Raw genomic sequence first — 11,556 nt, forward strand, 5'->3', positions numbered from 1 at the left:
AAAATGCAAGAGAGGAGAGAATGAAGTTTTCTGTTGTTTTCAGGTTGTGGCTAGGGTTAGAAAGTCCAGAAAATTCACTTTATATTGTCTGTTTAAGGTCCACTAATGAAATGCTAAACTGGTTTTGTCTTAATGAAATGATTTGCAAAAAGTTGCTAACTTCGACCAAGTTGGCAAATGGAGGTATAGTGCACGATTTGGGCCTTGAAACCAGCTGCCAACAGACCAAAATTCTGCTGTTTGTGGTCTGCTTATGCATTGCTCACTTGGTTTTGCTTATGTGAAGCCATTTGCAAGAATTGTCAAATTTGCAACTTTGGCCAAAATGATGATATAATGGTGGTATGAACATGATTTAGGGCTTGGAGCAAGTTTCAAATATGATTCTAAACATTTCCCAATTGGCCAAAGTGAGAAAAAGTCAAAGAATCAAAAAGTCAACTATGAGTCAAACTTGGTTTTTAAATGAAATAAGTCAAAAAATGCCATTTTGATTGGCAAGGTTTTGGTTCATGAAATTTATATTTTTGGAAAGAGGAGGAAAAATGTGGTTTGTAGGAAGAAACCCCATCAAATTTGGCCTTATGGTTTGAGAGATATGGCCCTTTGAAGTTCACAAATTTTTGAAATTGAATTGATCATATCTTGACAACCACACATGGGATTTGAGAGTTCTTGGACTTTTTGAAAATGGGAGAACAAGACCTTCAACTTTCATGTTGGGCAAAAATTCATTTGAAGCTTAAATCATGATGCAAGTTGAGGATCAAGAAGTTTCTATTTTTGGCAGTTAAAAATTACAGGTCCAGTTTCTATTTTTGGAAATTTTCTGATTTGCTTCAAATTCTTCAATGATGTTGATTGCCATGACACATAAGGCCTATTGGGACATGAATGAGCTCCTTCAAATCAATTCCATCCATCAAATCCACAAAATCAACCACAGTTGACCAACTTTGACTTTCTAGGGTTTCTGACTGTCTATGCACTGACTGATGAATTCCAAACCCTAATTCCTTGAGACCTTGACTTCAAATGATGTCCCAAGTTGTATAGACTCTTGATTATTGATCATGGTGCCCAAATTCCACAAGAATGGCCACCATCCACTGCTTTGACTGACTGTTGACTTTCTAGGGTTTTTGCCTGGCTATGCATTGACTGATGACCTTTGAGCCTTCAACCCTTAACTTGAACACTTCAAATGGACCTCCAAGTCATGTGAACTTGTTGGACAAACCCTAGGGCCTTGGCTCCTTGGGAAACACCCTTGCTTGATTGGTTGACTGATCTCCTGATCAGTTTGACCTAACTCTTTGCTTGCTTGCTCTTGAGGCAACTGGGGACAATGCAATTGCTATGCAATGTATCATGATATGCTATGACTTAATATGAGATGGTATGTACAATGATAGGTGCAAATTTGAGGTGCTACAGAAAGCAAGCATGGTAATGGTTCCAAAATCTCTCATCCATAAAATATGCCTCCCTAGTATCTCAACTCATCATTTTGATCAAAGCAAGTCAAAGGGTTTGAGGTCTTGTTCTTCAAGGAAACCCTAATTCATCTATGCACCACAATGCCTTGCTCCTGAAGCAACCTCAGTTCATGATCAAATACAATCAAGGGAAGTTCTTTAATTCATCATTTCATTCATATTTGAACTTATTTGAGTGTCCTCAATCATCAATTCATCAAGATATGAGGCATGGACTTGAGAAGTTGATCAGTCAATTCATCTGACTATTTTGAGATGTACTGAGACCTAACTTTTTATGTGTTGGTCAAATGGAGATGGTTCCAAAATCAAAAATGTTCTTAAGGACAATATGAACAACTTTAATGTTCATGAAAAATTTATTTGAAGCTTGGAAGGCCATCTGCCATTCCAATACATTATAGGTCATTTTGACTGAAACCCTAATTGTGGGTCAACTTACCAAGGACATAACTCATTCATTTTTTACGATTTTGAGGTGGGATCAAATGAATTCGAAAGCTTAAGGTGTCTAATTCAAATGTTATGTTTAACAAAATTTCAAAATCTCAAAGGAAATACATGTGATAATGCAATACATTATAGGTCCCTTTTGACCAAATGCATTGAAAGTCAAAAAAGTCCAACTTTAAGTGCCCATAACTCTTTCATAAAAAATCCAAATGATGCAAAATTTAAGTCCATTTTGATTGTCTTGAAAATAGCTACAACCTTTATGTTGGAGGTTTTTCCATTTGGGGCTTGCATCATGGAAACAGAGGGGCTTGAAAATTGGCCAATTTTAGAAACCTTGCCTTGACATGTCATGCACCTTGCACTTTAAACTCAAATTTCATAAATTTCCACACTTCAAATGGATTTTTGCCCAACATAACAATTGTTCCTTACATCTAGATCTTTCCAACCATTACTCACATGATCATGTTTGGATTTTTTCATTGGGACTTTCAAAGAGATGAATGTTTAGGTACAAATGAGGAATTCACTTGAAATATTGGTACATAAGCAATTGCCTTGCAAGTCACACGTCCAATTTCATTTGGCTAATGCTCAGATTTCATTTGGCATTGTTTTTGGGCCTTGTGCATGATCATGCAAGCCCATGCAATGAAGCTCCACATGCCATGCACACGGATTGATCACATTCTCCTTGCCACTTCCTCTATAAATAGAGACCTCATTCCATTCATTTCACACACCTGATTCAACCTGAAATGTTGCAGAATTCTCTCCATAGCCATCACTAAAGAAGCAATTACATTTCTTTCAAATTTTTCAGATCTAAAATTCAACTTCATCTGGTTGAATTCTTAGATCTAATGCTTCTAAACCTTCATCATTCATCTCATTGAACTTCTGTTTTAGCAAAGCAAGCAAGGCATCGAGCTCAAGCTACCAGAATTCAAGCACACACTCCAACTGGTATTTTCTTTGATTCTCATCATCCATGGACCTTTTTGCTTGGATCTAATGTTTTCTGAAGTCCTCACTTGAGAGGAAAGCTAGTGGTAGCTTTAATTTTGCTTTCCTTGATCTGCATTTTCCATACCTGAATCTTCCACCTCAGATTTCTCCATTTATAGGAATCTTGAGTGTGATTCAAGGTTACAGGGGTGATGTACATCACCCCAGCTTCATTTTGGTATAGGGATCGTGCATTTCCATTAAGGTTTAAAAACCTGCAAAATTGGCCGGAATCTGCAGGCTCACTGGAGAAGAAGGTGGCTCCGGTGGCCGCCTGTTTCCAGTTTGAATCCTGGCCATTGGATGTGATTCCCAGATCGAATCCTGACCATTGCTTGTTATGACTTTTATTTGTTTTCCATGTGATTGCATTGACCGTGGATTACCATGAGCGCGCGCCTCTGGATCCTTGGATATGCCAGCTCAATTAATGAGCTCAGATCCAAGGGCTCTCGTTTTTTCCAATTTCTATTTTTTGTTTTAATTCCATTTTATTTTCTTAAAGTCCATTTTATTTCAAAAATCAATATCTCTTTCATTTTTAATCCAAAAATTATGGGACCAATTGCATTGTTTCCCAAACAATTTCTAGTTTCTATTTTTGATTTTTAATAATTTTTATTTTGTCATTTAATATTTTTTGTGAATTTTCTCTTTTCTGGTTATTTTTAATTCATTTTAAATAGTTTTTGATATTCAAAAAATGCAAAAATATTTTCCTAACCTATTTGAATGGTGATGGATCTATGAAAAATATTCTCATCAATTTTTAAATTGGTTTGAGATTTATTTGAGATTTTAGTTCAATTAGTTTATTTTTATTCATTTTTAATTGATTAAAAATAGTTTCTGACTTTTAAAAATGCTGAAATTTTTTGTCAAGCTTTGTTTGACCTTGTTGAACTTGGGATAAATTACTTGGACCTTCCAAGGTTGATTTGAAGTAATTTTGAAGTTTGACCTTTCCATTTATTTTTAATTCAAGTTTAATTAAATATTAGAAAATGCCAAAAATAGTTTATTCATTTCTTGACTTCCAATCTTCAGCTCAATTCTGTTTTTGATTGTTTGACCTTGACTTTCAATGCCATTGGTCAACATATGATGATTGGTACATTGTATTTCATTTAATGCATTTTGTTTTGCCATTTCCATTTCTCTTCTTCACCTCTTTCTTCTTCTTCTTCTTCTCTCTTTTGATCAATGAGTTGAAGGTTGATAAGTTAGCATTGATTAGGAAGATTTAATCTTCTTTGATTCAAATCTAATTCATCTTGATCAATTGATCAAGTGAATGGCTTTGCATTAAGGATAGGTTGTCTTCTAAATCATGCAAAGGGCTTAAACCAATACAAGATCAATTCTCATTTTCTTTTTGGCATGGCAAGTTGTTGGAATTTGGTTCTCTAATCAAGACTTCTAACTTGTGTTGTTGCCTACATTATTATTGACCGGCCTCAGATAGTTGCGACTTCTACATAAGTCCAATTACGATTGCTTAACATAGCGCTAAATTTGCCTTATGGCACACTAACCACTAACACTAACTATTGACAATTAACATTTACTTTATGCAATTTACTTTTATGCAATTTACTATTCTTGCACATATTATCCATTTGCTTTTCTCTTTGCTCACTTGAGCACATGTTTATGTTAATGCCATTTGCCTTTTGCTCACTTGAGCACATAATTGTGTATATATTATTGTGCTTGTGTTTTTGTTTTGATTTTTGTGGACCAAATGCAAAGAAATGGACTTAGTTTCTAGGACTTTCCTTATGCAAAGAAATGGAGAATTGGACTTAGATTCTAGGACCTCCCTTATGCAAAATTGGAGTAAAAAGATCTTGATGATGAAGATGGATCAGAGGAACCAAATCTCTAAACTCGCTCTTGTCCATTCTTGTTTCACTTCATGGAACTTTTGATGTGTGTGCTTTTGTGTCAGGAGTTTCCATTTGAGCTTAATTGGAGGACCATTGCCATGTTCATCCAAGTGGAAGATACAAGACACATTGAGGATCTTTTAAGAGACTTGTTTGATTGCTTTTGCTTTGTGGTTGCTTATTCCAAAGGATGGGAGCTACTTGGATCATCAATATGATCTCAAGAGAGGGACTCCATTGTGGTTTTGATTCTTCATCCCTTCTCTTTTTGTTTTACTTAGGACTTAGCGCTTCTTCTTCTTCCCTCCATTCTAACCCAAGCCAAAACTCTTTGTGCAAACATTTAATCTTTGTTTTCAACATTAGAAACCTAAGCCTTATGCTTTTGATTTTCAAACTTTCTTTTCATAACACTTATTTTGAATTGAACCTTTAAATCAACTTTTGACAATTTTTGTATATACTTTTAATTGGTAAATATAACCCATTCAAATTTCTTTTTGTGGTTCCAATGGCCACCTTCTTAATCAAATTTTCCATAACCTTTAGTTATTAGGTTTAAGTTATCTTTGTGGTAGATATAATACTCACCTATATCCTTAGTGATGGACAATGAGTCTTCTATGCTTATTATAGGGTTAACCCCTCACTAGCATGTTGAAGTTATCCTCACATGGTGGATTTGTGGTTTGGTTGAGTTTTCTCCCTTTGATAACAAAAGACCTTAAGGCTTTTGGACTAATCAATTCACCAACTTGTTTTGAGATTTTTACCCCGAACTACGAGGTTTTGATCCTAATCTTTTTATAAGATGGTACGTAGGCAATGGGTTTATCCATCCAAACAAAATGTAAATAAACTTGTATATTCTCTTCTCATCTCTTCAATCATGTTTGCACAAACAAAATTTTCACAAAACAACAACCTTTGCAACAAGTATGAAAAGGGCTCCCTAGGAGTACCTAGGATGTTTTGGGTGCCTAACACCTTCCCATTGCATAACCAACCCCTTTACCCAGATCTCTGTTTCTTTTACTAGTTTTTTTAAAATGATTAGGTTTTTGTTCGCTTTCTAACCATTCCTTTGGATAAATAGAAGAGCGGTGGCGACTCGACTTGTATGATTTACCTTGGATTTAGTCAATATCTCTAATGGTAACGAATACCCTGCTACAGGTTGGTCAATTTCCTAAAACCTCATCAAAACACCAAAGAAATGGTCATGAGATTTATCATAGGTCAAACAAGGTCAAAGGACCTTGGAGAAAAAATTTCAGAAATTTTGGAGACTTAAAAGTATTTTTAAACAATTAAAAATATTCACAAAATCAATTAAATCATGAAAAATATTAATAATGATCCAAAAAATAATTTTAATTCAGAAAATGAAAGAGGATTTTATTAAATTTTTTTGGTGAAACTCTCATATTTTTTGGATCAATATTAAAATTAATATGAATTAATTAAAATCAAAGGAATAAAAAATAAAATCAGATAATCAAAAAACGTGGACCACTTGATCTGCCTCATTAATTGAGGTGGCAGATCAAGTGGTAGAGCGCGTGTGTTCGATACGTGCATGACTGTATATATATAATATAGTATATCGGGTACTTGACTGCAAGTGCACAGTCCAGTCGTTTTAGTTTTAAAAGATGTCGAACCCACAGGGACCGATGGTCAAACTAATGCTACTGACGTCACTATGTTTAGCTAAGGGAATGATTTATAGAAGTTCGGTTGCAGAAAATTAAATCTAAGGGAAATTGAGTTTTAAGAAAGTATTAATAGGAGGATATCAGTATGCAACGTATTAATCGTCAGTGATTCGATAAGTCACCGGTGTATAATTTAAGTACCAAATATCTTTTAGTAGAAAGTACTTATTTAAAAGGCTCTATCTCACACTCTCGTGATTGTTGATTCGGACTATACCTTTAAGTCAGAATGTACGCTCTCGTTGTCCCATTTGAAGTTAAAAATACTTTTTGAAAATAGATAAGTTCTAATTGCTTTTAAAGTGCTCTCGCTGTTTTTAAAATCAATGCCTAGTTTTTACTATCCAGTTCGATCCTCACGCTCTCGCGATTGTCGGTTCTCACCTTGGTTAATTTTCCACTCTCGTGGCAAAATCGTATTAAATAGCTTCTCACTCTTGTGACTAAGTTAATTAAATTTAAATTAAAAACCACAGCCGAAAAGATTGTTTGAGACAAGAAGTTTTTCACCGATTATTATTAAATCCCGTCTAATTAAATTGTTACATACCGATACCAGTAGTTTAGCCGGACATGTTAAATAACGCAAACACAGACGAGCATAAACAGATTAACAGTGTACCAAACATAATTATAATAATAACAGAGCAATAATAATAATAATTGAATAAAAACCTGGCAATTGGATTAATAGAGTACGTCGAATCTTGAAGTACTTGAGCAGTCCTCCACAGGTCGGTAGGATCTTGCTTCTTCGATACAATTGCTTAAACTAAATTAAATAAATTGTAGTAGTTCCCCAGTGTAGGAAACTACTACTTTGGCTAACTAAAAAACGAAAAGGAAAGGGGAAAACGAAAATCGTAAACGGAATGGTAACTGAATTGCGGTAAAAGAAACAGTGTTGCTGAAGGAAAATAATACTAGAAAGCTGAATTGCTGTAGAAAATAAATTGCAGAGAAAAAAATTAAGCTTCCCCCACTTTCCCAACCTCCGTCCTTTTTATATCTCCTGGCAGGTCATGGCAGTTGAGAAAAACAAGGATGACTCGGTTGAGTGAGGAATCCACGAGAAAGTGGTTCTGTTGCGGGAATTTAGGCACGTTCGGTTTCTTCTGTTGACTGCTTCAAGGCGTTGATTCTGGCTGTGTGACGTTCGTCATGGGCCTGTGACAGTCGTCACAGGCTGGGCGTGCCGGTCGTTACGTGCTTTGTGACGGTCGTCACATCAGCAATTTTTGTGTTCTGTTTTTCTGCTGCTTTCTCTTCTTTTCTTATTCTTTTTCTTCCTTTTCTACACTTTGCTCATTTATGCATGGGGATTGAAATACCTGCAAAAATAACTTGAATACTTGCGGAATAATCGAAATATAAACGAAAGTGGTACGATCTTTGAGTGTAAATCAAGGCAAATATACGATGTATTTTTGCGTTATCAAACTCCCCTAAACTTGAATCTTTGATTGTCCTCAAGCAAATGAAATTTGAAAACACTAGTTAAACGTGAATACATTTCCAATTCGTACGTGGTTGTTAGGTACTTTGTTAAGATGACAAATACTCAAGTAAAACACTAAAGATACAGTGACGACACAAGCAATAAGCATTAACGTAGATCTCTCCTTTGTACAGGCCAATTCGAATCATGCTATTATAGCTCAACCTAGTGTCCCTCATTCCTATTTCACTCGGTTTCATTCTATCGCAATCACATTAAGCCCTTTGCCTTCACACGTACTTAGTGAAGTAGCCGGTTAGTGACTTTGATCCTTTTCTTAGCACGGGGTCTGGTACACTAGTGTGGTACCCCTTTATGTATCCCCTTTGAAGGTTGTGGGGGATCGAACCGTAGTTCGCCCTACCGAGTCCAGTACCAGGTGTAAGACCCTAATTTTGACCCTAAGATCCCTCATGGCATCATATCATTACTCATTGCATTTGCCTAAAGGATCATAGCATTTTGGCTCCTAACCCTAGGGTTGGAACTTGTGTGATTTGGTTTGAGACCACCAAGCATGCTTGAATTATATATTATTGCTTTTCTTATTTTGTTTACTAACCAAAAACACAAAAATATGTCACTAACATCTTTTGTTTTGTAGTTTGAGCAATCATAAGATCTGAGGCTCCTAGGAGACCCTATGCTCATTGATATAGCCAGGTGAAGGTGAAAGAAAGCATGAAAATGGTTCCCAAAGCTCTAATTCATCACATATGCTTCTCAAGTATCTCAATTTGTCAATTTGATCAAGATAAACCAAAGGGCTTGAGAATTGTGTCCCAAGGAAACCTTAATTCACCTGTTCATCAACTATGCCTTGCTCATGAATTAACCCCAACCCATGATCAAATAAAATCAAGTTAAGTTCTTCCGTTCATCATTTCATGCATATTTGAGCTTATTTAAGTGCCCTCAATCATTAATTCATCAAGATTTGAGGCATGGACTTGAGAAGTTGATCAGTCAATTTATCTGACTATTTTGAAGTACACTGAGACCTAACTTTTAATGTGTTTGTCAAATAGAGATTACCCTAACAGAAAAAATGTTCTTAATAACCATATTAACAACTTTCATGTTCATAAAAAATTGATTTGAAGCTGGGAAAGTCATCATCCATTTCAAAACATTATAGGTCATTTTGACTGAAACCCTAATTTTAGGTCACCTTCCCAAGAACATAACTCATTCATTTTACATGATTTTGAGGTGGGATCAAATGCATTGGAAAGTTTAATATGTCTAATTCATTTTTTATGTTGAAAAAAGTTCCATAATACTAAAATAAATACATGTTATAATGCAAAACATTATAGGTCACTTTGGACCAAAGGCATTGAAATGTGAAAAAGTCCAACTTCAAGTGCCCATAACTTTCTCATAAAAAATCCAAACGATGCAAAATTTAAGTCCATATTTATTGTCTTGAAAATATATAAAAGTTTGATGTTCAAGGATTTGTCATTTTGAGCTTGGATCATTGAAATAGAAGGGCTTGAAGTTGGCCCATTTTGGAAATTTTCACATACACATGTTTTGCACCTTGCACTTTATGATCAATTTTCATCAACTTCCCAATTCCAAATGAAGTTTTTTTCAACATAACAATTGATCCTTATGTCAAGAGCTTTCCAACCATTACCCATAAGGCCATGTTCTATATTTGAAAGTGGCATTTTCGAAGAGAAGAACATTTTGGTGCATTTTTGGAAACTAGTTGAAAACTCATTGCACAAGCCAATTGCATCAATTCTGCACGTCCATTTCAATTCAAGATGATATCAGCATTCATTTGCAATAGGAATTAAGCCCTTCGTGCGCCTGTACAGGCCCATGCATGGAGGCCCTCTTCATTCATGCACACACTTTGCTCATGCTTGCAGCTTCCATTTGCTATAAATAAGAGTGCTAGGCTTCATAATTCAGCAACCTGAAGGCGCCTGTTATGCTGCACAACTCCCTCCATAGCCATACCTAAAGGAATTCTCACTTTCTTTTCAAAATTTCAGATCTGAATTTCAACTACATTGGTTGATTTTCAGACTCATAATTCCTTGACCTTGCTTCATCTTCATCTCTAGATCACACTGCAAGCAATAGCTAAGAGGAATTGTGCTCCATAGATCCATATTTCAGAGGTTGCTACACAAACTTTCCTTCTTCGAAACACCTTGATTATAGCTTGTTTCTTGCATTTATTGGTTTGGCTGAAGTCCTCTCATCAGAGGCAATTGATTTATGCTTTTAATTTTGAAATTCCATTGAGTTCAAGATGAACACCATCATTTTCAACCTCTGATTTCTCTCTCCATGGAAGTCTAAAGTGAAAATAGATGGCACAGGGGTGATGTACATCACCCCAAATTTCCATTGCTGTATAGATCGCCTCATTTGGTTAGAACTTTTTCTCTGCAACTCTCGCCGGAGAAGACGGTGGTGTACACCACCGTCTATTTGCCAGAATGAACCACGACCATTGGATTTAATTTCCAGATCTAATCTGGACCTTCCTTTGTTATGACTTTTTTAATTGTCACCTGCTTCTCATTGACCAGCGTGTTTGGTGGACGCGCGCATGTGAATCATTTGATGCGTGATCGCGACTTTATGAGTCGAATTTGGGGTACAAACTGCAAGTGCACAGTTCTATCGCGTAGTTTTAAAAGATATCGATCCCACAGGGACTTATGAATCGATATACCGTTATCTAAGGTTACTTCGTAAAGCTAAGGTGAACAATGTTTGATTGTTTGGGGGAAAGCTAAAAACTAAACTAAGATCTAGATTAAATATTAATAAAGCAGATATCGGTATGTAGTTCATCGTAATTAGGGAATCAATCCTTTGTCGGTCTCTTGGTTTTAAAATAAATCTTTTCAGTTGACTTTATTGATTAAAAGTTTTATCTCAAACTCTCGCTCTATTGAATAAACCATGATTTTATGTTAATGTAGCTGTCACTTATAATTAAGTCAAAAACCATTTTTTGAAAGCAATACAGTCCATAGAAACTCTTTTCAAGAAAACACTGACCGTTTAAACACCCTTATCTCAAACTCTCGCTCTGTTGACTTAGGTTATATAATTAAATTCGAATGCTTAACTCTCGTCCTCACATTCAATCTTCAAAAATACTTTTTGGAAAAGATCAGAATTTAATTAACTCTAAAACTTGCTCTCGCCCTGATCTAGAATTAATGTCTAATTTACACTGTCCAGTTAAAACCTCAAACTCTCGCTCTATTGATTTTAACCTCTTTATGTCTTTTACTTTCGTAAAAACCTTTGTTATTAAACCTGTAAATTGAGACCGTAAAAAGAGTGATTTTAATTCTAAACTTAATTTAACCGACTTAGTTTTGATTCCTTATTCCGCTTACTTTACATACCGATATCTAAGCGAATTAGCCAGACATGCTAAACAAACTAAAATACTTATCATGCATAAACAGACTCATCCCAGGCAGATAATATAAATAAATAAT

Source organism: Lathyrus oleraceus, chromosome 2 (assembly GCF_024323335.1).
Source record: "Lathyrus oleraceus cultivar Zhongwan6 chromosome 2, CAAS_Psat_ZW6_1.0, whole genome shotgun sequence".
In the NCBI taxonomy this organism is placed as follows: domain Eukaryota; kingdom Viridiplantae; phylum Streptophyta; class Magnoliopsida; order Fabales; family Fabaceae; genus Lathyrus; species Lathyrus oleraceus.